This window comes from Euleptes europaea, chromosome 7, assembly GCF_029931775.1.
Source record: "Euleptes europaea isolate rEulEur1 chromosome 7, rEulEur1.hap1, whole genome shotgun sequence".
NCBI lineage: Eukaryota > Metazoa > Chordata > Lepidosauria > Squamata > Sphaerodactylidae > Euleptes > Euleptes europaea.
In genome coordinates, this window is record NC_079318.1 from 86,052,221 (window position 1) to 86,080,020 (window position 27,800).

The 27,800-nt window shown below is 50.0% G+C and overlaps 1 protein-coding gene and 1 non-coding gene across 2 annotated transcripts in view; one reads left to right on the forward strand and one right to left on the reverse strand.

The window, feature by feature from the left end:
• The window catches only part of PC (pyruvate carboxylase), a 327,688-nt gene that overhangs the window by 285,025 nt on the left and 14,863 nt on the right, over positions 1-27,800 (reverse strand). The gene's annotated exons all lie outside the window — the stretch shown is intronic.
• On the forward strand, positions 2,772-2,843 carry TRNAA-GGC (transfer RNA alanine (anticodon GGC)). The gene has a single exon. It is a non-coding gene; the product is annotated as a tRNA-Ala (tRNA).

The following is a 27,800-nucleotide window of genomic DNA, read 5'->3' on the forward strand; positions in this document are numbered from 1 at the left end:
TAAGATCTAAGACTATCCAAGAAATTTTAAGAAATAATATAGGGCTACTTGATAAAATTTGTATCCAACGATTACTGGAAGACAGTAACCCACAAACTTCGAGATGTGGGGCCAAATTTTGTGTTGCTCTATATAAGGCCCGAAAGGATGCAATTTACAAATAGGTAAAATTTGATAGATAAATATTTTAGAAGCTAACTTATTTGCCTCTTTAGATATGGGATTTTATTGATATATTTTATTTTGTGGACTCTTTGTCTGACTGATATTGTTTTTATTACAAATTTATGTTACTTTTGATCAGATGTGTTCTATTCTTTTGGTCAAATGACCGTAAAATAAAACTACTACTACTACAGTCTTAATGTAAAGGTGGCTTCAAATGTTATCAGAGAGAGACCCGGGGCTCAGGGGCGGAGCACGGCCTTTTTGGCACAGAAGGTCTGAGAATCAATCTGCATCGTTGCCAGCTGAAAGGATCTCAAGATTTCGAGGCTGGGAAAGACCCCCTGCAGGGTTGCTTTCAGTCAGAGGGAGAACACTGAACCCGTGGTCTGTCTCAGGAACAGAACTTTCGCTTGTCTGTGTGCTGCTATTCCACTCAACCGTACCAGCCGCCCACTCGCTGTCTAGAAAACACAACTGGCAATTCAGGAAGGCTGCCCCCTTAATCTCAGGCACGACCTACGTTTTGTTACAACACAAACAAGAGTTCGGCGTGCAAACTGCTCAAAGGTAAATACCGGGGGGGGGGGGGGGTGTCCCCAAAACCATTCTGAAGCCGACACGGACAACCTCGGGGATTTTTGGAGCTCAGAAGATAATCGTCCACTACAAACGTTAACTGCTGTCGCAGGGTTTAATGAATGCCACCAGATTGCGACGACGCATGTAAATCGAGCGGGCTATTAAAGGAGCATCCTTTTATTGACCTGCGTCTTTCCTCCTCCCCAAGCATTATTTGCATTCTCTTGGCATGGAATCAGGGCAGAGAAGATTGCTGAGTCTTGTTTGAGCCACAGGCCGTAGCAAAATTCTAGTTCACAGAACAGATATAAATAGCCTCCGACACCCGGTGCTATTGGCGAGACGACGCGACAGAGCTCTTCCCTTTGAGTCTTTATATATAGACAACTTCAGCAGACAATTGAGTTTTGACCCACCCCGCAGATGCAATTGCTCAAAATTATACGGGGTGCTTCTCAAACAGCCACGCGAGCAGGCCAAAGTATAGGGTGAAAACGTAGAAGGGCTGTGGCTCTTCTCACAGGACGCAGCCGTGTGCTGCAGGGAACGCCAGGGGATCCTTGGAAGTGCACAAGGGCTTTCTCGGTGAGATCATGGGCTAGCCGAAAGACAACTGGTCCATCATTATCCACCTCTTTCAACATGCAAGAGAACACATGAATACATGAAGCTGCCTTATACTGAATCAGAGCCTTGATCCATCAAAGACAGTATTGCCTACTCAGACCGGCAGCGGTTCTCCAAGGTCTCAGGTAGAGGTCTATTCATATCACCTACTTGCTTAGTCCCTTTAACTGCAGATGCTGGGGATTGAACCTAGGACCTTCTTCGTGCCAAGCAGAGGCTCTTCCACTGAGCCACAGCCCCCCTCCGGCAATTTTCCTGGCTAATGGTTACTGATGCCGCTCTCCTCCACATGAACACATGAAGCTGCCTTATACTGAATCAGACTCTCGATCCATCCAAGTCAGTATTGTCTACTCAGACCGGCAGCGGGTCTCCAGGGTCTCAGGCAGAGGTCTATTCACAGCACCTACTTGCCTAGTCCCTTTAACTGGAGATGCCGGGGATTAAACCTGGGACCTTCTGCATGCCAAGCAGATGCTCTACCACTGAGCCACGGCCCTGCCCAATATGACCGACATGTGAAAGAATGAGATCCCAAGGTGTTTGCATGGACCACACCACTTCACCCAATGGTTGCTTAACGGCCAATGAACGTTTCTGAATTCTCCCCTATGTTAAAAACTCTGCAAACAGAAAACCAGCCTAACAGTCAAAGGGTGGAGCTAAAGGGTTGTTGTGAGGCATTGGGGGGAGGTGGGAGAGCACCTGCTTTGCATGCGGAAGGTCCCAGGTTCAATCCCAGGCATCTCCAGTTAAACGGTTCAGGTAGCAGTAAGGTGAAAGACCTTGACCGGACTCCATGACGAGCCACTGCCAGTCAGAACAGTCTGGAGGTCCCCAGTCTTGTTGAGCCTGTGGGCAATTATGGTATTTTTCAAACAGCAAATAGGAGCCATAACAAAATGGCTGCCAGCAGGGCTGAAGCCAATCACAAAATGGCTGCCTCCGGGGTGCTGGGGCCAGCCAATCACAAAATGCCGGGAGGCTGCAAGCCAAGCGCCTCCCTACGACTGAGGCAGCTGTTTCTGAATAGATGTTGCCTGGAGACCTAAAGGAGATGCCTCCTGGGTTCTCTGAAGTATCTTCTGCATTCTGTGAGGTGGAAGAATGTCAGGAATGCCTCTTTGTTTTGGGGAAGAGACACCTTAGGGAGGAAAAAAGATTTCCTCAGCGGTCACCATGGCACCCATGGATGCCACATTGGGAATAACATGGAGAACACTGAGTCAGTCTACTGGTCTAAGACAACTTCATGAGTTCATGGACCTGTCACTTAAGCTTTCTTCCACAGGGAAGAAATCAAAAGTAGCATGCCCACATGCAGCTAGAAGTGGTTCAGCTCATTCCACCACCTCTGGTTGTGCTGCATGAAAAGAACCAACTTGCCAACCAGGGAAGGGGCTGTGGCTCAGTGGTAGAGCATCTGCTTGGCATGCAGAAGGTCCCGGGTTCAATCCCCGGCATCTCCAGTTAAAGGGACCAGGCAAGTAGGTGATGTGAAAGACCTCTGCCTGAGCCCCTGGAGAGCCGCTGCCGGTCTTAGACAATACTGACTTTGATGGACCAGGGGTCTGATTCAGTATAAGGCAGCTTCATGTGTTCAGGGAGAACGCATCTATCATAGACGATGGCTAAGTGGAACCTCCATTTTCATAGGAAGTGTGCCTCAAAAACAAGTTACCTGGGGGGTGGGTGGGAGGGAAGGCTGTTCCCATCCTGCCCTGCCTTCAGGCTTCCAGAATGCATCTGGTTGGGAAACAGAATGCTGGACCGTATGGCCGGCAGCAGGACTCTCCTGATGACCTAATCAAAGCCAATAGGAAGGCTGCCAAATCTGGATTGGGAAATTCTTGGAGACTTGGGGGTGGAGCCTGGGGAGGGCAGCATTCAGGGAAGCAAGGGACCACAGCAAGGTGTAGTGCCATAAAGCCCATCCTCCAAAGCAGCCGTTTTCTCCCAAAGTGAACTGACCCCTGTCGTCTGGAGATCTGCTGTAATTCTGGGAGATCGCCATACCCGTGGAGGTAGGCAGCCCTAACCAATAGTGAGGCTCAAAAGGCCTAGCCAGTGCCCTGCATACACTGATCCTAACCTTGAATGGCTCCCAGACTCCTTTGCTGCACTCTAGGGTTCCCCAAGACACTCCAAGGCTGTCAAAGATAGGACATTTTGGAGGACTTTCATTCATAGGGTCGCCATGAGTCAGAAGCGACTTGACGGCACTTAACACACACACACAGGGTTCTCCAAGCAAGCCCCGTGGCCCAAAGTGGTAAGCTGCAGTACTCTGCTCATGACCTGAGTTCAATCCCGACAGAAGCCAGTTTCAGGTAGCCGGCCCAAGGTTGACTCAGCCTTCCATACTTCTGAGGCCAGTAAATTGAGAACCCAGCTTGCTGGGGGTAAAGTGCAGACAACTGGGGAAGGCACTGGCAAACCACCCCATAAACACAGTCTGCCTAGTAAACATTGGGATGTGATGTCACCCCATGAGTCAGTAAGGCTTGCACAGGGGACTCCCTTTGCCTTTACTTTACCTCACTCCTACGCATGAGCAGCGGAGGCTAATCTGGTGAACTGGATTTATTTCCCCACTTCTACACATGAAGGCAGCTGGGTGACCTTGGGCAAGTCACACCTACCTCACAGGGTGTCTGATGTGGGGGTGGGGTGAAGGGAAGGTGATTGTAAGCCAGTTTGATTCTCCCTTAAGTGGTAGAGAAAGCATATAAAAACCAACTCTTCTTCTTCGGGTTCTCTGGCAGATCAACCAACGTGGAGGAAGTGGGAAGTCTGAAAGCCGTCGGACCCGGGACCCACTGGCATCCTTCACCCTGGCCCTTCCCACCGGATGCGGCTCAAACACACCCCAGAACCAAGGCCCATCTGTTAAGCAACTACCATCCAATTTCCCCTGTCTGGGTGGGGGAAGTAATTAGAGATTCAAGAGATTCAAGGCTTTCCATCCTGGGCAGAGATTGCTCACAACTGAACTCACAGACAGCAACAATGGCAGGGTAATAGCCATCAAAGTGGTCTTGCAGCAGGAATGGGGGAGGAAAGGATAATTCCTTGACACAAGCCCCGCGTCCCCCGCTTCCTTTTATGGATGGCGAGAAGCAGAAAGCTGCTTGCGAGGTCCACCTCTTTGTCTCCTGCCCCTCCCTCCTCTCCAGCCTCGGCCCCTCGGTAAACACAGAGGTGCAGGGCTATGCGCCATTAAGCTCACAGACCAAAGACATCTGCCGTCAGATCAAATATTTAGCAGAAAGCCTTGGAAGACGCGCGCAGAATCCATACATGCATCTGCGGGAGAGGAAGGGCATTAAAATGGAGAGGACGAGCCACGGCGCTGCCTACACGCTGACCGCAACAGAGCATTAAAAAGCCGTCACTGATATTTGCACAGCCCTTTCCCAAAGCAATTTGTCTCCCACCACTCTTACGACAACCTTGTAAGGCAGGCCGGTATTTCAGGGATTTGGGGGCAGGGAAAGAGCCAAGGTTGAAAATAGCTTGCTGAGCCCCCCTCCTCCAGTTTTTGACCAATCTGAAAGCTGAACCAGGAAATCCCTGCTCATAGCTCCTGCTTTTGGCCATGAAACGCACAGGGATAACAAGAATATCTACCATTGTCCCAAAGTCATATATTTGATATTAAGGGCAAGAGCCCCAAATTAACCGACTTTTGAAGACCCCCCACAGAAGAAAGGGGAGAACACCTGGACAACTTGTTGCGCAGAATGTTTGTTTAAACCAATGTGCTGCAGTGGTTCCGTGTGAGCGAGAAAAGGCAAACGGGATCTTGGGCTGCATCAACAGAAGTATAGTGTCCAGATCACACGAAGTGATGGTATCGCTTTACTCTGCTCTGGTTAGACCTCAACTAGAGTACTGTGTTCAGTTTTGGGCACCACAATTTCAGAAAGATGTAGACAAGCTGGAACGGGTCCAGAGGAGGGCAACAAAGATGGTGAGGGGTCTGGAGACCAAGTCCTATGAGGAAAGGTTGAAGGAGCTGGGTATGTTTAGCCTGAAGAGGTGAAGACTGAGAGGGGATATGATAACCATCTTCAAGTACTTGAAAGGCTGTCATAGAGAGGAAGGTGCCAAGTTGTTTTCTGTTGCCCCAGAAGGTCGGACCAGAAACAACGGGTTGGAATTAAATCAAAACAGTTTCCGTCTTGACATTAGGAAGAATTTTCTAAAAGTTAGAGCGGTTCCTCAGTGGAACAGGCTTCCTCGGGAGGTGGTGAGCTCTCCTTCCCTGGAGGTTTTTAAGAAGAGGTTAGATGGCCATCTGTCAGCAATGCTGATTCTGTGACCTTAGGCAGATGATGAGAGGGAGGGCATCTTGGCCATCTTCTGGTTACTGGGGGAGTGGGGGTGGGGGAGGTAGTTGTGAATGTCCTGCATTGTGCAGGGGGTTGGACTAGATGGCCCTGGTGGTCCCTTCCAACTCTATAATTCTATGATTCGATGATTCTATGATATTAGGCTTGTGCTTTTGAACAGAGAGTAATGCGCAGTATAGACAATGGCGTTGTCACTTACATGGTGCAAAAGCACAACAAGCCATTGGAGAACTACTAAAATGGTACTGGTGTGCGAAACCGCCTCTCAGCTTTAGCAGACGAATATCCCAAACAGCCACATGGCGCTCAGGAAGGCAGAAAATTAGCGGAGAGGGTTTTTGCACATCCACACTGCTAACAGCCAGGGAGCAGAAGTCAGCATGTCTAAAACCTGGGGAGGGGGAAATCTGCCCTAACAAGAACCTCTTTCCCCACGGTGTCTTCCGGAAGAAGCAACCGTCAAGATGACCTTGAAAAGGCAGGTTTGGAGAGGACAGACAAGAAGCCAAAGGGAAAACAAAGGATGAAAGGGGCTTGAAGCTCTGAACAGCAGCCTGGCCTTTCTCAAACTGTAGGGAATTTCGCAGCTGTCTTGATCTCGGGCTCCTTAATTAAGACAGAGAGAGAGAGAGAGAGAGAGAGAGAGGTGGCATGTCTAGGAGTTGAAAAGAGAATGGGGGGGGGACCATCGGCCACGCCCAAGGAAAGGGTGGCCCGAGGGGCAGCGGGCCGGGTGGGGGTTCTCGGAGGTTTCTGTAATCCCCTTCCAGGAGGCATTCGATCCCCGGATCGGAATTAAAAGCAGAAGAGAGGGAGAATATGGATTAACTGTGCATTTAAATCTCAGCCTGGGCAACCGGGACGCCTAGCCAGACAACCATAAAGAGGATAATGAAGCGGGGAAGTCATTACTGATGTTTTGGCCAAGGAGCAACTGGCGGCTTCTGAATTTTAACAGCCGCGGAGAGCACCTGGGGGGGGGGAAGCAAGGGGAAGGGGGGGAGGCCGTGCCTCTGAAAGAAGGCGTAGGTGGAGGAAGGAATCCAGGCGCAGCAGAGGGGGGGGATACAGCCCAGGCTGCGAGTATTCTCCGACAGGAATTGATACAGAGGCATGGCGTTCAACATCCCTTAGACCTCAGATTTGCCTGGAAAACTGCAGGTTTTTCGCCCTTTCTTAAATTGTGGTGCCCAAAACTGATGTCTAGGCAGGCTGGAAATTTCCAGGCAGAAGCTGGCGATTCCGCTGGGCAGAAAATGGGACTTCTTCCATACCCTGCTTTGCGTTTGCAAATAGCAGAACACTAAACTGTCCGACGTAGATATGCATCTGCAGCTTTCTCCTGTGGTTTTCGTAAGGGATACGGGTTGCAGAATTCAGCTAACTCTCAGCATAGAAACTGGATTCCCCCTTCACACAGCAAATGGATATTTTTAAATTGAGCATGGCCTATAACAGGATGGGGAATGGTCTGGTATAGCCCAATCTAGTCAGATCTGGGAAGTTAGGCAGGGTTGGTGTTTGCATGGGGGACCACCAAGGAAGACTCTGCAGAGAAAGAGGATGGCGGACCACCTCTGCTTCTCATTTGCCTTGAAAGCCCCTTGCTGCAGTCAGCATAAGTTGTTATGGCTTGATAGCATGTAATACATACATATATACATACATGCATGCATGCATACGGCCTATAACACAGTTCAAGAGGCTATGTAAAAGGGCACCCCGGGCCACCGGATCTTCTCGCACATGGGCTTCCGAGCATCGAACAAACATTGATCATGCATTTTCCAAAACTTTGAAACAATGAGAACTAGAAACTTAGCATTTAAACACAGATTCCCCACCCCCCCCTTGGCAAAAGAAAGCTCTGCCATGATGGTGCAGAAGCTCCGGGCACACAAACCACTGCATAGAAATAAAGAACAGGAAGAACTGCATATACGATCTGAAATTAAATCAAAAGAATTTCCATCTAGACATTAGGAAGACTTTTCTAACAGTTAGAGCGGTTCCTCAGTGGAACAGGCTTCCTCGGGAGGTGGTGAGCTCTCCTTCCCTGTAGGTTTTTAAGTAGAGGCTAGATGGCCATCTGTCAGCAATGCTGATTCTATGACCTTAGGCAGATGATGAGAGGGAGGACATCTTGGCCATCTTCTGGGCATGGAGTAGGGGTCCTTGGGGGTGCGGGGGGGGGAGGTAGTTGTGAATTTCCTGCATTGTGCAGGGTGTTGGACTAGATGACCCTAGTGGTCCCTTCCAACTCTATGATTCTACAATGCTAACTTCAGCAGCGGCCCCCCAAAGGTATGTCAACTTTTTTGCAACCCGAACAGACCTACAAAACCAAAGTTATTCTCCTCGCCAAAACGTTTTTTTTTTTTAATTCACAGAGAGACCGGGTAGGGAAAAATTGCTCGAGGTCACAACCCACCGCTCTGGGTTGGCACTGAACCAGCCCATTCCCACTCTGCTGAGCCGCAAAACTCAATTTCCACCCCTGGGGGATTGAAAAACATGGCGCCTTGAGGGTTGTAAAAATAGCACCTTAATCTGTTCCATGGGTGACTTTTGTCACATTTGACTTCAGATGTTCTTGCGTTCCTCTTGGAACTGCTGACGCAGCTCCGAGGGAGGGGGGGGAATCAGATGCCGAGTTCGAGTGTCAAGAAACCGCTCACCTGAGAAACCAACCCAGCGACCCAGAAACTGAACGGAGAAGGACACTTTCTCTGGTTTTCCAAGGCTGCAAAGCCCAGACAGGGAAGCCTTGTCTTCCCTTGCAATTCGAGGCAACAGGTCTCCCCCAGCCCCCGCCCCCAGCAGGATTCACGAAACTGCCACAGCCGCTACATGACGCACAGTTTCAAGGCAGCCAAATTCATTTCCCCGCAGCTTAAAAATTACCTGTAATGAATCTGATGGTGGGGGGGGGGGAATCCCTTAATTATCTATTTAAGGAGGGAGGGGGGAGATAAAAGAAAGCCACTGATGAAGCAAAAATGGAAAAAACCTGAAGCGGCGTAATCAAATATCATTTTAATCACTAAAGCTAAATCAAATTTACAGCGCGAGAAAGGAGAAATCAAATGGAGAAAGGAGGATCAAATGGCACGCAGCCCTGTTTGTAAACCGAGGCAGATGGGAAAGAACGGATGCCGGGGAGTGCTGCGCTACTCTCTGGCTTCGGCACCGTGAGCAAATGCGCACGCCGCAAGTTGGCGGATCCAACCTTTATGCTGGGGAAGGGGCAGGGCTCATCCCTATCTAAAGGTTTCCCTGTTATACTCACCTTTTGCGAGCTTCCTGCCCCCTTCCACATCCTGCTCCCACTCTGGGCCTTGCCTTTCCGTGACCCAGCACCACCCCAACATCCCCTGACCTCATTTCTAAAAGAAAAAGAAAAAAACAACCACGAGAGCCAGCGTGGTATAATGGTTAACAGCAGTGGTTTGGAGCGGTGGACTCTGATCTGGAGAACCTGGTTTGAATCCCCACTTCCCCGCATGAGCAGCGGAGGCTAATCTGGTGAACTGGGTTTGTTTCTCCACTCCTCCACAAGAAGCCAGCTGGGTGACCTTGGGCTAGTCACAGTTCTCTCAGCCCCACTTACCTCACAGGATGTCTGTTGTGGGGAGGGGAAGGGAAGGCGATTGTAAGCCGGTTTGAGTCTCACTTAAATGGTAAAGGAAGTTGGCATATAAAAACCAACTCTTCTTCTTCTTCCTATTCTATTCCTATTTCTGACCTCTACCCAGAGCTACCAGAGGAATCCTTTATTTCTGAACTCCTTCCCTTTTTTTCCTCCAAGCCACTCTGAGTGGACATATTCGTGGAGGAGAGGAGTATTCATGGCTACTAGTCAAAATGGATACTACTCATGATGCATACCTACTCTCTCTGGTATCAGAGGAGCATGCCCATTATATTAGGTGCTGTGGAACACAGGCAGGACAATGTGGCTACAGATGTCTTGTTTGTGGGCTTCTTAGCGGCACCTGGTTGGCCAGACTGCTGGACTTGATGGACCTTGGTCTCATCCAGCATGGCCTTTCTTATGTTCTTATGTTCTGCATGAATGATTAGGGTTGCCAACCCTGTCAGATCTCCCCAAAAGAGACTCCTGTGACACAGCCTAGCCTAGGGTTGCCAACCTTCAGGTGGAGGCTGGAGATCTCCTGCTATTACAACTGATCTCCAGCCAATAGAGATCGGTTCACCTGGAAACATTGGCCTCTTTGGCAATTGGACTCTATGGCACTGAAGTCCCTCCCCTCCCCAAACCCTGCCCTCCTCAGGCTCCGCCCCCAAAATCTCCAGGTATTTCCCAACCTACTAGTTGAAGTTATTCTTGAAGGCCTCAGGCAGGAGTTGTAGCGGGGGATCAGTGACAGAGCATCTGCTTGGCATGTGGAAGGTCCCAGATTACAGTCCCCGGCATCTCCACTTTAGAAGGCTCAGAAAGTAGCTAAGAGGAAAGACCTCTTCCTGAGACCCTGGAGAGGTGCTGCCAGTCAGAGCAGATAATGCTGATCTTGGCAGACTAGAGGTCTGATCCGACTCAGCAGCAGCAGCAGAAGAGTTGGTTTTTATACCCTGCTTTTCTGTACCGACAGGAGTCTCAAAGCAGCTTACAACCACCTTCCCCCCTCCACAACAGGTACCTTGTGAGATAGGTAGAGCTGAAAGAGTTTGGAGAGAACTAGCTCAAGGTCACCCAGCAGGCTTCATGTGGAGCAGTGGGGAATCAAGCCCTGTTCTCCAGCATGGTGTAGTGGTTAAGAGCGGAGGTTTGGAGCTGTGGAGTCTGATCTGGAGAACCGAGCTTGATTCCCCACTCCTCCACATGAGCAGCGGAGGCTAATCTGGTGAACTGGGTTTGTTTCCCCACTCCTACACATGAAGTCAGCTTGGGTGACCTTGGGCTAGTCACAGTTCTCTTAGAGCTCTCTCAGTCCCACCTACCTCACAGGGTGTCTGTTGTGGGGAGGAGAAGGGAAGGTGATTGTAAGCCGGTTTGACTCTTAAGTGGTAGAGAAAGTCAGCATATAAAAAAACAACTCCTCTTCTCCAGATTAGAGTCCGCTGCTCTTAGTCACTACACCATGCTGGCTCTCTCATTGCACGAGTTGGGATTTGAACCTGGGTCTCCCAAATACTAGTCCAACACTCTTAACCACTTCACCGCACTGCATGTATGAGCTCTGTGAGGAGAGAATTCAGGCCAAAGCTCCCATCCCTTGTTCTTGCAGCTATTTAAAGGTACATTGCCTCTGCAAAGAGAGGTTCCTATTTAACCGTTACGGCAAGGAGCTGATGAGGGCTTTATTTGCCTCCACAAGTGTGTCTCCCCCCCCCCCCCCCGCAGCCTTTTTAATGCCATCTAAGGGCCAGACTAGATGTGACAGTATCACACTGTTTCACCAGGTTGATAATTGCACACACATTTTATATGGGAGACATATACAGCCCAGTATAACAACTTGTAGACAATCTAACCAGATGTTTGTATAATTGGAAATATACTATACAACCTATATACATGCCTGGTCTGATATATAATTGTCTGTATGTTTATATATCTGTAAATATGTGTGTAGGAGCCCCGTGGCGCAGAGTGGTAAGCTGCAGTACTGCAGTCCAAGCTCTGCTCACGACCTGAGTTCGATCTCGATGGAAGTCGGCTCAAGGTTGACTCAGCCTTCCCTCCTTCTGAGGTTGGTAAAATGAGTACCCAGCTTGCTGGGGGTAAAGGGAAGATGACTAGGGAAGGCACTGGCCTTCACCCCATAAACAAAGTCTGCCTAGTAAATGTTGGGATGTGACGTCACCCCATGGGTCAGGAATGACCGGGTGCTTGCACAGGGGACCTTTACCTTTTTTAAAATATATGTGTATGTTTTACATGGGTTTCAAATGACCACTGAGGAAGGCCAAATAGGCCAAAACACGTCTGGCATGTCAACCTTATCAACCTTAGGAATTGCCATTGTGCCGTTTTAACTATTTAAAAAAATAATTTTTACCTTGACATAGCGCCTTAAATAAATTATATTTTCACTATCGATTTATTTTCTTTATCCCACCCAACCTTGGGTAACCAGTATCCTTGTGGCCACCACAGGTGATTTTAAAATACCAGCTCTAGGAAGCAACACCCAGAGAAGGCCTCAGCCTCTATGCCCTCTTTGGTGGCGTCGCAGGCCAACTGGTTTGCTACTGGTTTGCCCAACAGGATGCTTGGCTAGTTGGACCACTGGTCTGCTCCAGCAGGGCTCATCTTATGTTCTTAAGATGTGGTAACGGCCAGGGATTTGGATGGATTTTAAAAGGGGGTGGAGAGATTCATGGAGGCCAGGCCTACCTTCTGGCTACTAGCCAGGATAGCTGATTGAGACTTCCTGGTTCTGAGGCAGTGAGCCTCTGATGGGGGGCCATCACTCATTGAGGACTGTTGCAAGCAGACCCCACTTGTGGGGGGGAGGAGGAGGAAGAGGAGGAGGAGAAGAGGAGAAGTAGGAGGAGGAGGAGTTGGTTTTTATATGCTGACTTTCTCTACCACTTAAGGAAGAATCAAACTGGCTTACACTCACCTTCCCTTCCCCTCCCCACAACAAACACCCTGTGAGGTAGGTGGGGTTGAGAGAGCTGTGAGTAGCTCAAGGTCACTCAGCTGGCTTCAAGTGCAGGAGTGGGGAAACAACTCCAGTTCACCAGATTAGCCTCCGCCGCTCATGTGGAGGAGTGGGGAATCAAACCCGGTTCTCCAGATCAGAGTTCACCGCTCCAAACCACCCCTCTTAACCACTACACCACGCTGGCTCTCATCTGAGGCATCTGACCAGGCACTGCTGGAAAGATGGACGGCTGGTCTGATCCAGCAGGGCTGCTCTAATGTATCTGGGTCCTGAGCCCGTGTGAAAGTTCAACCGGCAAAGGCCGCCACCTAAATTCCCCTCTCTGGGATATGGAAACATTGGCAGAGACAGAAGTGATGGAGCGAGAAGGGAGTGGAGGCAGATCTTGCCAGCTGTGCCAGGAGGAGTCCGGGGACAGGGAATGGATTGGAGATGGAAGGGGAAAGGAACCAGAGGCTAAGGGAAGGAGGGGCGAAGGGGGACGGGAAGCAGATTGCAGATGACGGCGGGGAAGGAGAAGAATTAGGGTAAACAGCGATTCATCAGAGCAACTTTAATCAAAGGGAAAAAACCCAATTAACCAAGAACTGCTGTTCGCAGCTGATTATGGAGAAGGCGCTCACAGGCCACGTTCTCTCTGCTCCCTGCCGAGCAAACGGAGGGTCGCGAGGGCCGCCACATCAGTTCCCAGAGCTGGGGTGGTTTCAAAAGTAAGAATAGGAAAGCTCTTGGGTCTGACATGGGGGATGTTTTCAACAGAAGAAATCAGGAGGCAACCAAGCTGCAAACCAGGACCCACCATTTTGTTTTAATTGGGGGTTTTTTTACCTCACCTTTCCTCCCAGAAGCTCAGGGAGGTACACGCAACTCTTTCCACTTCATCCATACTACAACAACTTTGCACCTCCCAGCACAGAGGAAGCCCAGGCAGCCCACCCGATCCATCTCCTGAGCTCATCTCTTCCTCGAGCTGCCAACATCCAGGCAGGGCCTGGAGATCCCCCCGAATCACAGCTGTTCTCTGGACAACAGAGATCAGTCCCCCCAGCTGCTTTGGAGGGTGGACTGTACAGCATTAGACCCCATTGAAGCCCCTCACATAGCCCAACCCAGCCTTCCCCAGGCTCCACCACCAAAATCTCCAGGAATTTCCCAACTCAGAGCCGGCAACCCTATCTTCTCGCCAACGAATTTCGGTATTTGTGCTTATGACAAGAAGAAGAGTTGGTTTTTATATGCCGATTTTCTCTACCCCTTAAGGAAGAATCAAGCCGGCTTACAATCACCTTCCCTTCCCTCCCCACAACAGACACCCTGTGAGGTAGGTGGGGCTGAGAGAGCTGTGACTAGCCCAAGGTCACCCAGCTGGCTTCGCATGTAGGAGCGGGGAAACAAATCCAGTTCACCAGATTAGCGTCGGCCGCTCACGTGGAGGAGCGGGGGATCAACCCCAGTTCTCCAGATTAGAGTGCACCGCTCCAAACCACCGCTCTTAACCACTACGCCATGCTGAGGTAACAGAGTTTTCAAAGACAAAGAAAACGTCCATAACATGCTTAGATAGTAATTAATAGGGCTATACTGTAGTGAAATGGTTCAGAAAGATGCTTTGGTAAAGGAATAGGCACTGCAGGCTATACTGCTGTGTATTGTTTGTTGTTGTAAGTATGCCCCTAACTCGGTAATTTTATGCCTTGTTTAATGTGTCATGTTTAAATGCTTATGCTTTCTCAGCATTGTTTCAGCTGTTTCAGATTGCTGCCCGTTTTCAGATGTTTGCAGACCAGACCCTGCTGCATCGTTTATTGGCTGTCCCAGCCTGTTGGTCGTACTGACTTACACTGCATAACCGCCCTTGAGTCTTTGTGAGAACGGCAGGCTATAAATAATGTAAATAAATAAACAGAAGTCCTGTGAGGTAGGCCAGTTTGAGAGAGAGCGCAACTATCCCAGTGAGGTTTACGGCAACAGGGATTTGAACCTGGGGCTCCCAAATCCTAGTCTGACACTCTAGCCCCTAGACCACCCTGGCTCTCTAACCACTGGGCCCCCTTGGTCCTCCTCGGCAACTAAAGGATATGCTAATGTCCTTGCTTGTGTTCCTTGGAAGGCTTTAAGAGGGGAGTGGACATGTTCATGGCTACTAGTCAAAATGGATACTAGTCATGATGCATACCTATCCTCTTCAGGATCAGAGGAGCAGGCCCATTATATCAGGTGCTGTGGAACACAGGCAGGATGCTGCTGTTCCAGTCGTCTTGTTTGTGGGCTTCCTAGAGGCACCTGGTTGGCCACTGTGTGAACAGACTGCCAGACTTGATGGACCTTGGTATGATCCAGCACAGCCTTTCTTATGTTCTTATGTTCTTTCTCTGCTGCTTTTGCTCCACTGTCGATGTGTAGACTCCTTGGGGCAGGGACCCTCTTTGTCTTGGTTAGGAAACTCTACAAAACGTGACAGGTGGCGTAGCAGCTAGACCTGAGCCTGTCCGGCTCAGAACAGGGACGCCTCGGCTTTAACTGCCAGGCACCCCTCTATCGTACCTGGATCCGACGCCATGGAAGACCAACCAGGCACCCTCCATCACAGATTAGACCCACTTCCCCAAGTACCTATTTCCTTCTCCCAAGCATCTATTATTGCATTTTATTTATTCCTATAATATAAAATGGCTGTAAGCTGCTTTGGGAGTCCAGGACAATAAAAGGCAGCAAACAAAGGAAACAAAACAAACCCTGCTCAGCTACAAAACTTGTAAGCAGCCCAGGGTTTAAAGAGAGAGGCCTCCTGCTTTCTAGACAAAAGGTCTTGGGTTCAATCACAGAAACTTCAGGTAGCAGGACTGGGGAAAAGCCTAGCCTAAGAAACAAGATGGGGCTTGAGAGACACATGAAGCCACTTTCCACTGAATCAAGGTCTCCGCTGATCACCGGCTCCTCTGACTGGCAGTGGGTCTCAGGCAGAGGTCTTCCACACCCCTTACTACCTGATCCTTTTAACTGGAGAAGGTGGGGACTGAATCTCAGTCCTTCAACATGCAAAGCAGATGCTCTACCACTGAGCCACGGCCCCTCCAAACCATCTGACTCAGCATATCATTCCTTGCTGGGGAGGGATCCATAGTTCAGGGGTTGGGCGTGTGGTTTGCATGGAGAAAGTCTCAGGTATCTCCAGTTAAAGGATATCAGGAGTTGGGAAAGTCCCTCCTCTGCCTGAGGCCTTGGAAAGGCGCTCCTTAAGTAAACAATACAGAGCCAGATGAACACATGAACACATGCCTTATACTGAATCAGACTCTTGGTCCATCATGAATCAGTCCATCGAAGTCAGTATTGTCTACTCAGACCAGCAGCGACTCTCCAGAGTCTCAGGCAGAGGTCTTTCCCATCACCTACTTGCCTAGTCCCTTTAACTGGAGATGCCGGGGATTGAACCTGGGACCTTCTGCATGCCAAGCAGATGCTCTACCACTGAGCCACAGCCCCTCCCAAATGAGTCTGCCTAATAACATACCTATCTCTAGCACATTGTGTGCAGGGAAGGCAGAATCATGGGCCAGGGTTGTCAACTCCAGCCTGGAAAATTCCTGGAGATTTGGAGGGGGGAATTTGGAGGGGTATTTTACCAAGCATCTATTGTATGCCATAGAGTCTACCCTCCAAAGCTTCTATTTTCTCTAGGGGAACTGATCTCTCTGTACTCTGAAGATAATCTTTAATTCTGGGAGAGCTCCAGTTCATACCTGGAAGTTGGCAGCCTTATGAATTGTTTTGTCTGGGAGGGGGCATACCTAAACAGCAAAATATATGTTTTGCATGCAGTTCCACATAGAGAGCTTCACATAGCCTAACCACCTCCAAGGGTTGCTGTAGTCATTGTTATCACAACAACCTTGTGAATTAGGGTGGGGATCATTCCGCAACATGGGCAACTGAAAAGGAGAGCGGAGTGGGAAAGACCCTTCCATAAGGTCTTGGAGAGCCGCTGCCGGAGCAGACATCACTTGGCTACAGATGAAGCAGTCATCTGATGCAATGCAAGTCGATTCAGCCCATAGCTCAGGGGAACAGCCTCTGTTTTGCATGCAGACGGTCTTGAGTTCAATTCCCGGCATCTCCAATTAAAGTTTTCAGGTAGAGGGCCCTGGGGAAGACCTTTCTCTTTCTGAGACGCCAGTTCTGAGCTAGATGGACTAACTGCCTGACCTGGTATAAGGCACTTCTCTGTTTCTAATTTGATGGGGAGGCACACATGATTTGCATGAAGAAAGCTCAATCCCAGAACTTTCAGTTCAGAAGGATCTTTGATAGAAGGTCCAGAAAAGACGGAGGATTCACTCCCCGCAGAAATCCGAGTGAGCTCAGACAGGCCAACAGTCTGATTCAGTGCAAGTCAGCTTCATATATTCTGCTCGCAGTTCGGCGGCAGAGCCCCAAACGGCCCGACGAGACGAACCAATGGCCCAACTCAGCGTAAAAAGCCCTTTGTGTGCACACCGATAGAGCTGTGTAAATAAAATTATTATTAACGGCGGCGGTGGCAGCAACTCTAGCCGGCACAGCTAGTACAAACATTTTTAATTGTCACCTGCAAAATTAACTCCAGGCGATGATACAAAGGTCTGAATTATTCAGTTATTACTTATAATGGGAGCATCTTGTTCTTTCTACAAGAAGGAAGTACACGTGGGGGAGAGGGAGAAATTCTTCCGCGCTCTCATCCGGACAGGAATAGTCCTCTTGGGCCACGCTAGGGGTCCTATTTGCCACGGTGGCCAAAGAGATGCCCCCCGCAAGGTGTATTTCACTTTATTTTTACTTATTTAATTCATTTAATAATTACTCCCCAATGGTGACCCAAAGCAGCTTACATCATTCTCCTAGCCAGATTGGTGTAGTGGTTAAGAGCGGTCATTTGGAGAGGTGAACGCTGATTTGGAGAACCGGGTTAAATTCCCCACTCCTCCACATGAGCGGCGGTGTCTGATCTGGTGAATTGGGTTGGTTTCCCTACTCCTCCATATGAAGCCAGCTGGGTGACCTTGGGCTAGTCACAGCTCTTTAGAGCTCTCTCAGCCCCACTTACCTCACAGGGTGTCTGTTGTGGGGAGGGGAAGGGAAGGTGATTGTAAGTCAGTTTGATTCTTCCTTAAGTGGTAGAGAAAGTCGGCATATAAAAACCAACTCTTCTTCTTCCTCTTCCTCCTCTCTTCCATTTTATCCTCACAACAACCCTGTGAGGAAGGTTAGGCTGAGAGAGTGTGAATGGCCCAAAGTCACCCAACAAGCTTCCACTGAAGAAGAACAGTTTGTTTTTATACCCCACTTTTCTGTACCCAAAGGAGTCTCAAGGCAGCTTACAATCACCTTTCCCCTCTCAACAACAGGCACCCTGTGAGGAAGGTGGGGCTGAGAGAGTTCGGAGAGAACTGTGACTAGCCCAAGGTCACGCACCGGGCTTCAGGTTGACTAGTGGGGAATCAAACCCAGTTCTCCAGATTATAGTCCGCCGTCCTTAGCCACTGCACACCATGCCGGCTCTCTCATTGCACATGAGGGGATTTGAACCTGGCTCTCCCAGATACTAGTCTGACACTCTCAATTACTACGCCACACTGGCTATGAGCTCCATGAGGAGGGCATCCAGGTCACATGAACACATGAAGCTGCCTTATACTGAATCAGACCCTTGGTCCATCGAAGTCAGTATTGTCTACTCAGACCGGCAGCTGCTCTCCAGGGTCTCAGGCAGGGGTCTTTCACATCACCTGCTTGCCTAGTCCCTTTAACTGGAGATGCCGGGAATTGAACCTGGGACCTTCTGTGTGCCAAGCAGATGCTCTGCCACTGAGCCACGGCCTAACCCTAACCCGGGCCCCTCCCTGGCCGAAGTCTAATGCTTGATTTTCTCTCCCAGTTCTCTCTTCTCTGTCCAATTGGCCCAGTTATGTTTCGGTCTCCCCACCCCCCCCCAAAATCCAGCCCCATTCAAGAAGCCCATCTCACACTCCCAGATTATGTGCCACTGACCGCCTAGAGTTTCAACAACCAACTCCCTACCCTTAAGCCCCTGCACCACTCAGCGCTGTCAGATTATCCCGGCAATAATAACGGGCAGGAGTTTATTAATAGAGTCAAGGTCGAGAGGTTTTGCTCCAAGCTGGGGTGGGGAGGGGGGCTGCCTGAAAGCCAAGCCTCCAGATCTGCTGCTGGCTCTTTGTGCCTCTGCCATTTAAGAAGATTCGACCAAGGATAATAGGGAGAGGCGGGTGGGGGGTGGATCTGCTGGCTGGGGGAGAGCGCAGGAAGCATTTAAAGCCCGGGGAGGGAGGGAGGGAGGAAGCCCTGGCCGTCTCCAGAGTAACCACTGCCCTCTAGCGACCAGCACGGTTAAGGGCGTGGGGGGGACACCTGCAGGGTTAGGGAATGCACAGCTGGTTGGCAATGGGAAAGATCGAGGAATTAGGGCGAAGAAGAAGAAGAAGAAGAAGAAGAAGAAGAAGAAGAGGAAGAGGAAGAGGAGGAGGAGGAGGAGGAGGAGGAGGAGGAGGGAGTTGGTTTTTATATGCCAACTTTCTCTACCACTTAAGGGACACTCAAACCGGCTTACAATTACCTTCCCTTCCTCGCCCAACAGATACCCTGTGAGGTAGGTGGGGCTGAGAGAGCTGTGACTAGCCCAAGGTCACCCAGCTGGCTTCGTGTGTTGGAGTGGGGAAACAAATCCAGTTCACCAGATTAGCCTCCGCCGCTCATGTGGAGGAGTGGGGAATCAAACCGGGTTCTCCAGATCAGACTCCACAGCACCAAACCACCGCTCTTAACAACTACGCCACGCCGGCTCTTAACAGGCCGCGTGATTTCGTTCCTCCCCTCGCACACGCAGGCCCTCAAAGCATTCAGCTCTCAGCTCTCTGTGCTAAACGCTCCTTTTCCTCCCCCACCTTTCATACACACACCATAGGGGGAAAAAGGCTGAGAATTAATCCTGAAACACACATCTCGCTGCCGGTCAGGAACACGTCAAGGCCGTGCAGAAAACAAACCTTCCGTTTCGTCGTCCTCCACTCCTGACAGTGACACAATTGCGAACACTAGCACTACCATTACGAGTTCCCATGCTACCAATGAAGAGAGTGCCCTATGAGCCATCTATGGTGTGGGGACTACCACAATAAATCCTCTAAGTGACAGCCCTTCAAACACTTCAAGAGAGCAATCATGTCCCCACCCCCAACCTCCTCTTCTCCAGACTAAACATTCCCAACTCACCAGCACATATGAACACACACATGAAGCTGCCTCATACTGAATTATACCATTAGTCCACCAAGGTCAGTACTGTCTACTTAGACTGGCAGCAGCTCTCCAGAATCTCAGGAAGAGAGATGCCATGGATTGAATGCTGGGGCCTTCCGCATGCCAATCAGAGGCTCTTCCCCTCCCTAAAACAAACTGGAAATCTGGTCTGGATGAACAAGTTATTTAGGGACTGAAAAAAAAGGAGTCTCAAAGCAGCTTAGAGGAGGCCAGAGGGAGGTTTCGGGAAAATCCCAAGTACGGATGGTAAAAAGGTAAAGGTGCAAGCACCAGGTCATTACTGACTCATGGGGTGATGTCACATCCCAACATTTACTAGGCAAACTACATTTATGGAGTGTTTTGCCGTCCCCAGTTGTCTACACTTTACCCCCAGCAAACTGGGTACTCATTTTACCGACCTATGAAGGATGGAAGGCTGAGTCAACCTTGAGCCGGCTACCTGAAAACGACTTCCGTCAGGATCGAACTCAGGTTGTGAGCAGAGCTTTTGATTGCAGTACTGCAGTTTACCTCTCTGCGCCACGGGGCAGATCAGATGAGCAGATGCAAATTATAGCAGGCTGGGAGGGAAATGTAGAGCAGTGTGACGGTCAGTCGGCTGGACTAGGGCTGGGGAGAGCCAGGTTCGAACCCGCACTCAGACTTAAAGTTCATGGGATGCCCACACAGCCATACACTCTCTCTCTCTCTCTCATCCTACCACACTTCACAGAGTTGATGTTAGAAGGAAGAACCAAGATTATCATCGCAAGCAGCTAGGAGGGCAGGTAGAATACAAACTAAAGAGATCCCTGACCCCATCCCTGCTGTGCAGATAGTCCCCAAGATTTTAATCCCTTGAAGGTAAGCTGGGTTGCTACTAGAGACAGGGTCTTTGCAGCCATCTTTATTTGTTTGTTTATCCTCAACAAGCGGTGCTCTGGGTGGCTTACAACAAAGAGAGATCTCATTCCCCTCCTCCCCAAAATAAAATGTATTCAACAGGCACCTGTATCAGGGGAGGGGCTGTGGCTCAGCGGTAGAGCATCTGCCTGGCATGCAGAAGGTGCCAGGTTCAATCCCCAGCATCTCCAGTTAAAGGGACTAGGCAAGTAGGTGATGTGAAAGACCGCTGCCTGAGACCCTGGAGAGCTGCTCCTAGTCTGAGTAGACAGTACTGACTTTGATGGACCAAGGGTCTGATTCAGTATAACGCAGCTTCATGTGTTCATGTGTGTGTTCTTCATTTGCTTTCAAGCACCAACTGAAAAATGTCGCTTGGACGAAGCATTCGGCAGCCCTGGGTCGGCTTCCTGCGTTTCCGCTCATTTCGGTCTGCCAGACTGCCCGAGCCATCCGTTCCCCCTCGATTCGGTTTTGTTTGTTTTATAGCCATCTCCTCGTTTTGCAATTATTTGTTTACAAGCACACTTGGAGATGTACATTTGGCAGAAAGTCGGGATGGAAAAACGTTCCAGGAGAGTGAATGCGAATTCTCGAGAGAGCCGCCGAAAACCAGAGGCTGCAGGGCCAGGCTGGGGAGAGCATCGGGTATTTCGCAAGGCCAAAGCAAGCCGATCGTCTCCACTCCCTGCACCGACGGCTTCCTAGGCAGCTGGGGGGGGGGGGACATGGAGGAGGCACGCCTGGCCTCTGCTGGGGAAACAGCCCCCCTGGGGCTGGGCCGCCGCCACCATCGTGGCTTTGATGGAGAGCTCGACAGCTCCCGCTGATGCTCACAGGCAGCCTTCCGCTCCACTCTGGGAGATGTTTCTAAATCTCTTGCGCTGGCACTTAGAGACATTCTGAGGCCACTGAGCTCCACTGGCAGGGGGCTGATTCGCCAGCCAGAACTGGGGACTTGTTTCTAATCTGTACAGTCATTTCTAACAGCTAGAGCAGTTCCTCAGTGGAACAGTGGTGAGCTCTCCTTCCATGAAGGTTTCTAAGCAGAGGCTGGATGGCCATCTGTCAGCAATGCTGATTCTATGACCTTAAGCAGATCATGAGAGGGAGGGCCTCTTGGCCGTCTTCTGGGCATGGAGTAGGGGGTCACTGGGGGTGTGGGGGGGAGGTAGTTGTGCAGGGGGTTGGACTAAATGACCCTGGTGGTCCCTTCCAACTCTATGATTCTATGATCTTTATTTTCTCCTCCATTTTCCCCTGTGTGAATTACAACGGCGTTGTAAGACACACACACCCCGTCCAAAACACTGTTGCGAGGCAGGTTCACCTACCCTGCTGACCAGCCCCTTCCCAACAACGGAGAGGTTTATTTATTTACTTCTTTTATACCTCACCTTGCTCCCCAGTGAAGACCTAAAGCAGCTTACATCCATCTCCTCTCCTCCCCCCTTTTAGCCACACAACGACACTGTGAGGAAAGTGAAGCTGACTAGCCCAAAGTCACCCAGCGAGCTTCCATGGCAGAGTGGGGGATTCAAACCTGGATCTCCCAGATCCTAGCCATGCCCTCTAACCACTGCACCACAATGGCTCTCACACTGGACTAATCCATCAAGAAAGGAGGAGAAAAACATGGTGCCAAAGTACCATCATCTAGGGCAGGGGGGGTCTGGTCCCTTGAGAGCTCTTATCCGGCCCATGAGCCAGCCGATGTAGCCACACACACACACACCCTCAATCTGGGCTGTCGAGGCCCGACCAAGAGACATTTATATTATATCCAGCCCTCGTAACAATTGAGATTGACACTCCTGATCTAGGGTATAAATTGGTCCCAGTGAGGATAAAAAAGGGGTGAATATTCTTCCAATTAAAGTTTATTTATATGTGAGCTCCCCCTCACTGGCAGTCTTCAAGCAGCGGCTGGTCGAACACTTGTCAGGGATGATCTAGGCTGATCCTGCATTGAGCAGGGGGTTAGACAAGAGGGCCTCTATGGCCCCTTCCTGTTGGAAAATCTGCGCTTCCTAGCGGTGTCACTTGCCTACACATTAAGAGGAGGAGACTGACCACAGAGAGTCAGATAGATAGACAGGACTCGGGAGGTATCTGTAGTTACACCTCACCCTCATTTCCTGTTCCCTTTGATGTTTAGAGGATGTATTGTCAGGGAAACTTCCCCTCTCTCTCTCTTGCCTTTGCCCATCACCCAAGCAAGACCTAGGAGCTGGGCGCTCCGCGTGTCCAGGCCTTCCCACCCCAAGATGGAGTGGAAGGCAGATACCCTTTTATACCTAAAGAATTAGCAAGGTAGATCAGGATAGAGAACCCTTGTTTGTCCTTTCCTATCCAATGTGTATTTCAACAATAAATGTACTTTAGTTTGATTAGAGCAAACGACTGCTCCTTTTTATTTTCACACACACACACACGTGTAGCTTCCGTTGCTGCTAAGCTTAAGGCACTCTGCTAAATACCGGAATATCCCCACAATAGATATTCCAACACTTCCAACTCTATGATTCTAGGAGGGGGGCATCTTCCAGCAGAATGAGGGATGCTCCCTCGGCTGCACATCTCCTCGGCTATAATTATGCCACAGAGTTGTGAAGCCTACCCTTGCTCTCAATTAAAAATTTACTGCGTATCGCCAGCATAGTCTACTCCAGTCAAGACCTGGGCGTAGTTGAAGCTTCACGTGGGGCAACCCAGGAGCAATATTTGAATACCCTAAGAGCCCCAGCTTGCATTGCCAGAATACATAAACTCTTTTTTTCAGCTGCTGGGAGACAAAACGATGGCAGAAGCAGTTTGGGAAAGGCAGCCGTGTTGGTCCACAGTAAAAGAGCTTGATTCAATTCCAGCAGCATCTTAGAGACCAGCATCTTAGATCCCTCCGTATCTGACGAAGGGAGCTTCGACTCTCAAAACCTGAAAAACCGGTTGGTCTCTAAGGAGCTATTAGGTAAAGGTCCCCTGTGCAAGCACCGGGTCATTCCTGACCCATGGGGTGACGTTACATCCCGACGTTTCCAAGGCAGACTTTGTTTGCGGGGTGGTTTGCCAGTGCCTTCCCCAGTCATCTTCCCTTTACCCCCAGCAAGCTGGGTACTCATTTCACCAACCTCGGAAGGATGGAAGGCTGAGTCAACCTTGAGCCGGCTACCTGAAACCGACTTCCAACGGGATCGAACTCAGGTCGTGAGCAGAGCTTGGACTGCAGTACTGCAGCTTACCTCTCTATGCCATGGGCTCCTACGGTGCTACTACTGGACTTGAATTTAGCCATGGTAGAAGCGGGTGTTCCTGGTTTCTTTCCCTGGTCTTGCCAATGGGGCAAAAGAGGAGCTTTGCAAAACTGCTGATTTGTAATCTCAGAGCCTACATGTGGACATGCATCTGCGTGCCGGGAGCTTGGCCTCCAGCATTCATATCTCAGCCCTGCCAGCATATTGCATCATGCGCAAGGAGGTGTTTTTCTTACCCTCTCAAAAAATATGGCTTGCACAATTGTATTTATCCACACAGAGTTCAAGTGTGCGGCCCCGACTTTTTCTCAGCAAGCTTGGGGGGGAGAGACAATCTAACATAGATAAGAACATAAGAAAGGCCAATGTTGAATCAGACCAAGGCCCATCAAGTCCAGCAGTCTGCTCACACAGTGGCCAACCAGGTGCCTCTAGGGAGCCCACAAACAAGACCACTGCAGCAGCACCATCCTGCCTGTGTTCCACAGCGCCTAAGATAATAGGCATGCTCCTCTGATCCTGGAGAGAATAGGTATGCATCATGACTAGTATCCATTTTGACTAGAAGCCATGAATAGCCCGATCCTCCATAAACATGTCCACCATGAACAAGTAGATGCACACCTTTTACTACTCCCCCCCTCAAAAAAGAAAAAGGCAAAGAACCTAAAGAATCAAGCAGCCAGCCTCCCTCTCCACTGTCCCCCGTCCCCACATGCATTCTTCTGGGAGCAGCTGCCACATTCTCAAGCTGCATGCCCCGCAATGAGAGCCAGCGTAGTGTAGTGGTTAAGAGTGGTGGTTTGGAGCGGCGGACTCTGATCTGGAGAAGCGGGTTTGATTCCCCACTCCTCCACATGAGCGGCGGAGGCTAATCTGGCGAACTGGATTTGTTTCCCCCACTCCTACACACGAAGCCAGCTGGGTGACCTTGGGCAAGTTACAGTTCTGTTAAGAGCTCTCTCAGCCCTACCTACCTCACAGGGTGTCTGTTGGGGGGGGAAGGTGATTGTAAGCCGGTTTAAGTCTCCCTTAAGTGGTAGAGAAAGTCGGCATATAAAAACCTCCTCCTCCGGATTGCAGCGGAGTCTGATTCCAGCACAGCAGTTTTCCACCAGCGGCTGCCCCCATCCGTTCCAAGATGAGCCAGCTAACAGCAGGATGGGGTAACCGTGAGACCCTGCCTGGCGCCAAGGTGGCATGTGGTCAAGGAACCACTTAATCGTTGTTTGTAAAAGCCCCAACTGGCAGAGGAGCATTGGACAGAAGGAGGGAGGGGGAGAGAGCGCGCAAGCACAGGGGAACAGGATCCAAAGCCCCTCACTCCCACTGCACACCAATCGACCAAACACACACGTCATATACGGTAACTTCTATTGTTTCAGGCCATCCATCCATGCGACAATGCTGTCTACTCTGACAGGCAGCAACTCCCCCAAGGACTCAGGCAGGGGTTGCTCCTCCCCACCCCTCCACCCCCTGCTGGGCTCCTTTCATTGGACCTGGGATCTTCCGCATGCAAAGCAAGCAGCAGACCACAGACCTTCTTCTAACATGTGAAGCTGCCTTATACTGTGGGCCCATCTAGCCCGATTCTGTCTAATCTGACAACAGCTCCGTAAGGTATCAGGCAATAGAGAGGCAATTCCCAGCCCTGATCATAGAATCACAGTTGGAAGGGACCACCAGGGTCATCTAGTCCAACCCCCTGCACAATTCAGGAAATTCACAAACGCCTCCCCCCGCACACACACCCAGTGACTCCTACTCCATGCCCAGAAGATGGCAAAAAAAAAAAAAAACCCTCTCCAGGATCCCTGGCCAAATCTGGCCTGGAGGAATATTGCTTCCTGGCCCCAAAGTGGCAAATGGCATTTCCCTGGGCATGTAAGCCAAACACTGCTGCAACCCTTCCTGCCCTCCCTCTCATGATCTGCCTAAGTTCACAGAATCAGCATTGCTGCCAGACAGCCACCTAGCCTCTGCTTAAAAACTTCCATAGAGGGAGAGCCCACCACCTCCTGAGGAAGCCTGTTACACTGAGGAACCGCTCCAACTGTTAGAAAATTCTTCCTAATGTTTAACCGAAAACTCTTTTGATTTAATTTCAACCTGTTGGTTCCAGCCCGACCTTTGGGGCAACAGAAAACAACTCCGCACTATCCTATATATGAAAACCCTTCAAGTATTCAAAGATGGTTATCGTATCCCCTCTCAGTCTTCTCCTCTGCAGGCTAAACACACCCAGCTCCTTCAACCTTTCCTCATAGGACTTGGTTTCCAGACCCCTCACCATCTTCATTGCCCTCCTCTGGACCCATTCCAGCTCCCTGATACCTGAAATCCTTATTAATTGAAGATGCCCAAGATCTAATCTGGAATTATTCATATGCAAAGCACCACAGAGACAAAGAACCTTCCCCTCAATACTGTATGAAGCTCATTTATAGCTTCAGTCAAAACCCGGTTCAATCTAACTCAGCTCTGCTTCTTCTGAGCAGCACAGGTTGCACAGACCTTCAGGCAAAGGCCCTTCTGAGCCCTCATCCTATTGAACCGTGGGCCTTTTGGCATGTACAATAATGTAAAAATAACCTTACTGCATCAGATCAGGCCAACTCGTCCATCATTCCATTTCCAACAGCCAGATGCATCTGACACATCCAGCAACCCTTCCCTGTTATCTGTCTCTCAGCAACTGAGGTTCAAATGTAGGTTGCCTCTGGATTTGGAGATTTCATTTAGCTAACAATTGTTGATACACTTTCTTTTCCGTGAATCTTTCTAAAAGGTAAGTGAGGGAAGATGACTGGGGAAGGCACCGGCAAACCAACCCGTAAACAAAGTCTACCTAGTAAACGTCGGGATGTGACATCACCCCATGGGTCAGGAATGACCTGGTGCTTGCACAGGGGACCTTTACCTTTACCTAAGCTGGGCTGGGGAAGGCTGTCTCCTCATTCCTTACACTAGTGATGCAACATGTGAAGAAATGCTTGATTTTCTCTATTCTGATTCTACAGCTTATTGGTTTTCATGGGTGAGTCCAAATTCTAACATTATGAAATAGATTATTTTACCTATCCCCACTCCCTCCCTCTAACCCATTTGTAATTTTTAAAGCTTCTATCTAGTCTCCCAGAAAGGTGAAGTCAACACCTGTTGGGGCTTGAATCCACGTTGGAAATGGTGACAGACCAGCCTTTCACCCCATTTGGGGATGGACTCTTTTAGTTACTGCTTTTACAGCCCATTCCTGAGCCTTTGGCGGCTGAGGACGGCATGGCTGCGGTGCCTCCAAAACTGTTCCCTGGCTGCCGAAAGGCTTTAAAAAGCCTTTTGAAGGTTTTTTTTTTTTAAATAGGGCATTTTGCCCCATTGAAAACAGCAAAGCTGCGCCAGCAAAAAGCTGGCGCAGCAACGCTATTCTTTCCATCAGCGTACCTTGGGCAAAAGGGGTGAGGAAGCTTCCAACTAGCAGCTCCACCCCCCAGCATGCCCCGGGAACATCCCCCAGGACACTGGCACGGAGCTTTGCGCAGGTGGGATGCTGGCAGAAGGCCCAGCTGGTGTTCCTGGGTGGCGTTGCTGCGGCAGCGCTGAGAGAATAGCATCCGGGTCCCCTGCCGGCGTCCATGTCACCCTGGGTGGCGTAAGTGGCACGGGCGCCAGCGCAGGGGGGCACAAACGCCGGCACAGCCCCTCCTAGCCTCCTAAGGACATTCGTTCTTTCAGATCAGGAATAGGTTGTTTAAAAGCTATAGGGAGGCCAAATTGCTAGGAATCAAGGTTGGGGGTCTCACTGAGGCCCTTTCCCCCATAAGACCTCCCCAACATATTCTAAATCTTGACAGAAACCCCCATAGCTCATTTCCCAGTACAGTATGTCACGTTCCAGGACCCTCTGTGATCAGTGGTGGGGTCTGAAGACCGGATGACAGTGCCCGAACCTCAAGAGAAGGAGCCCCCTAGCACAGTGG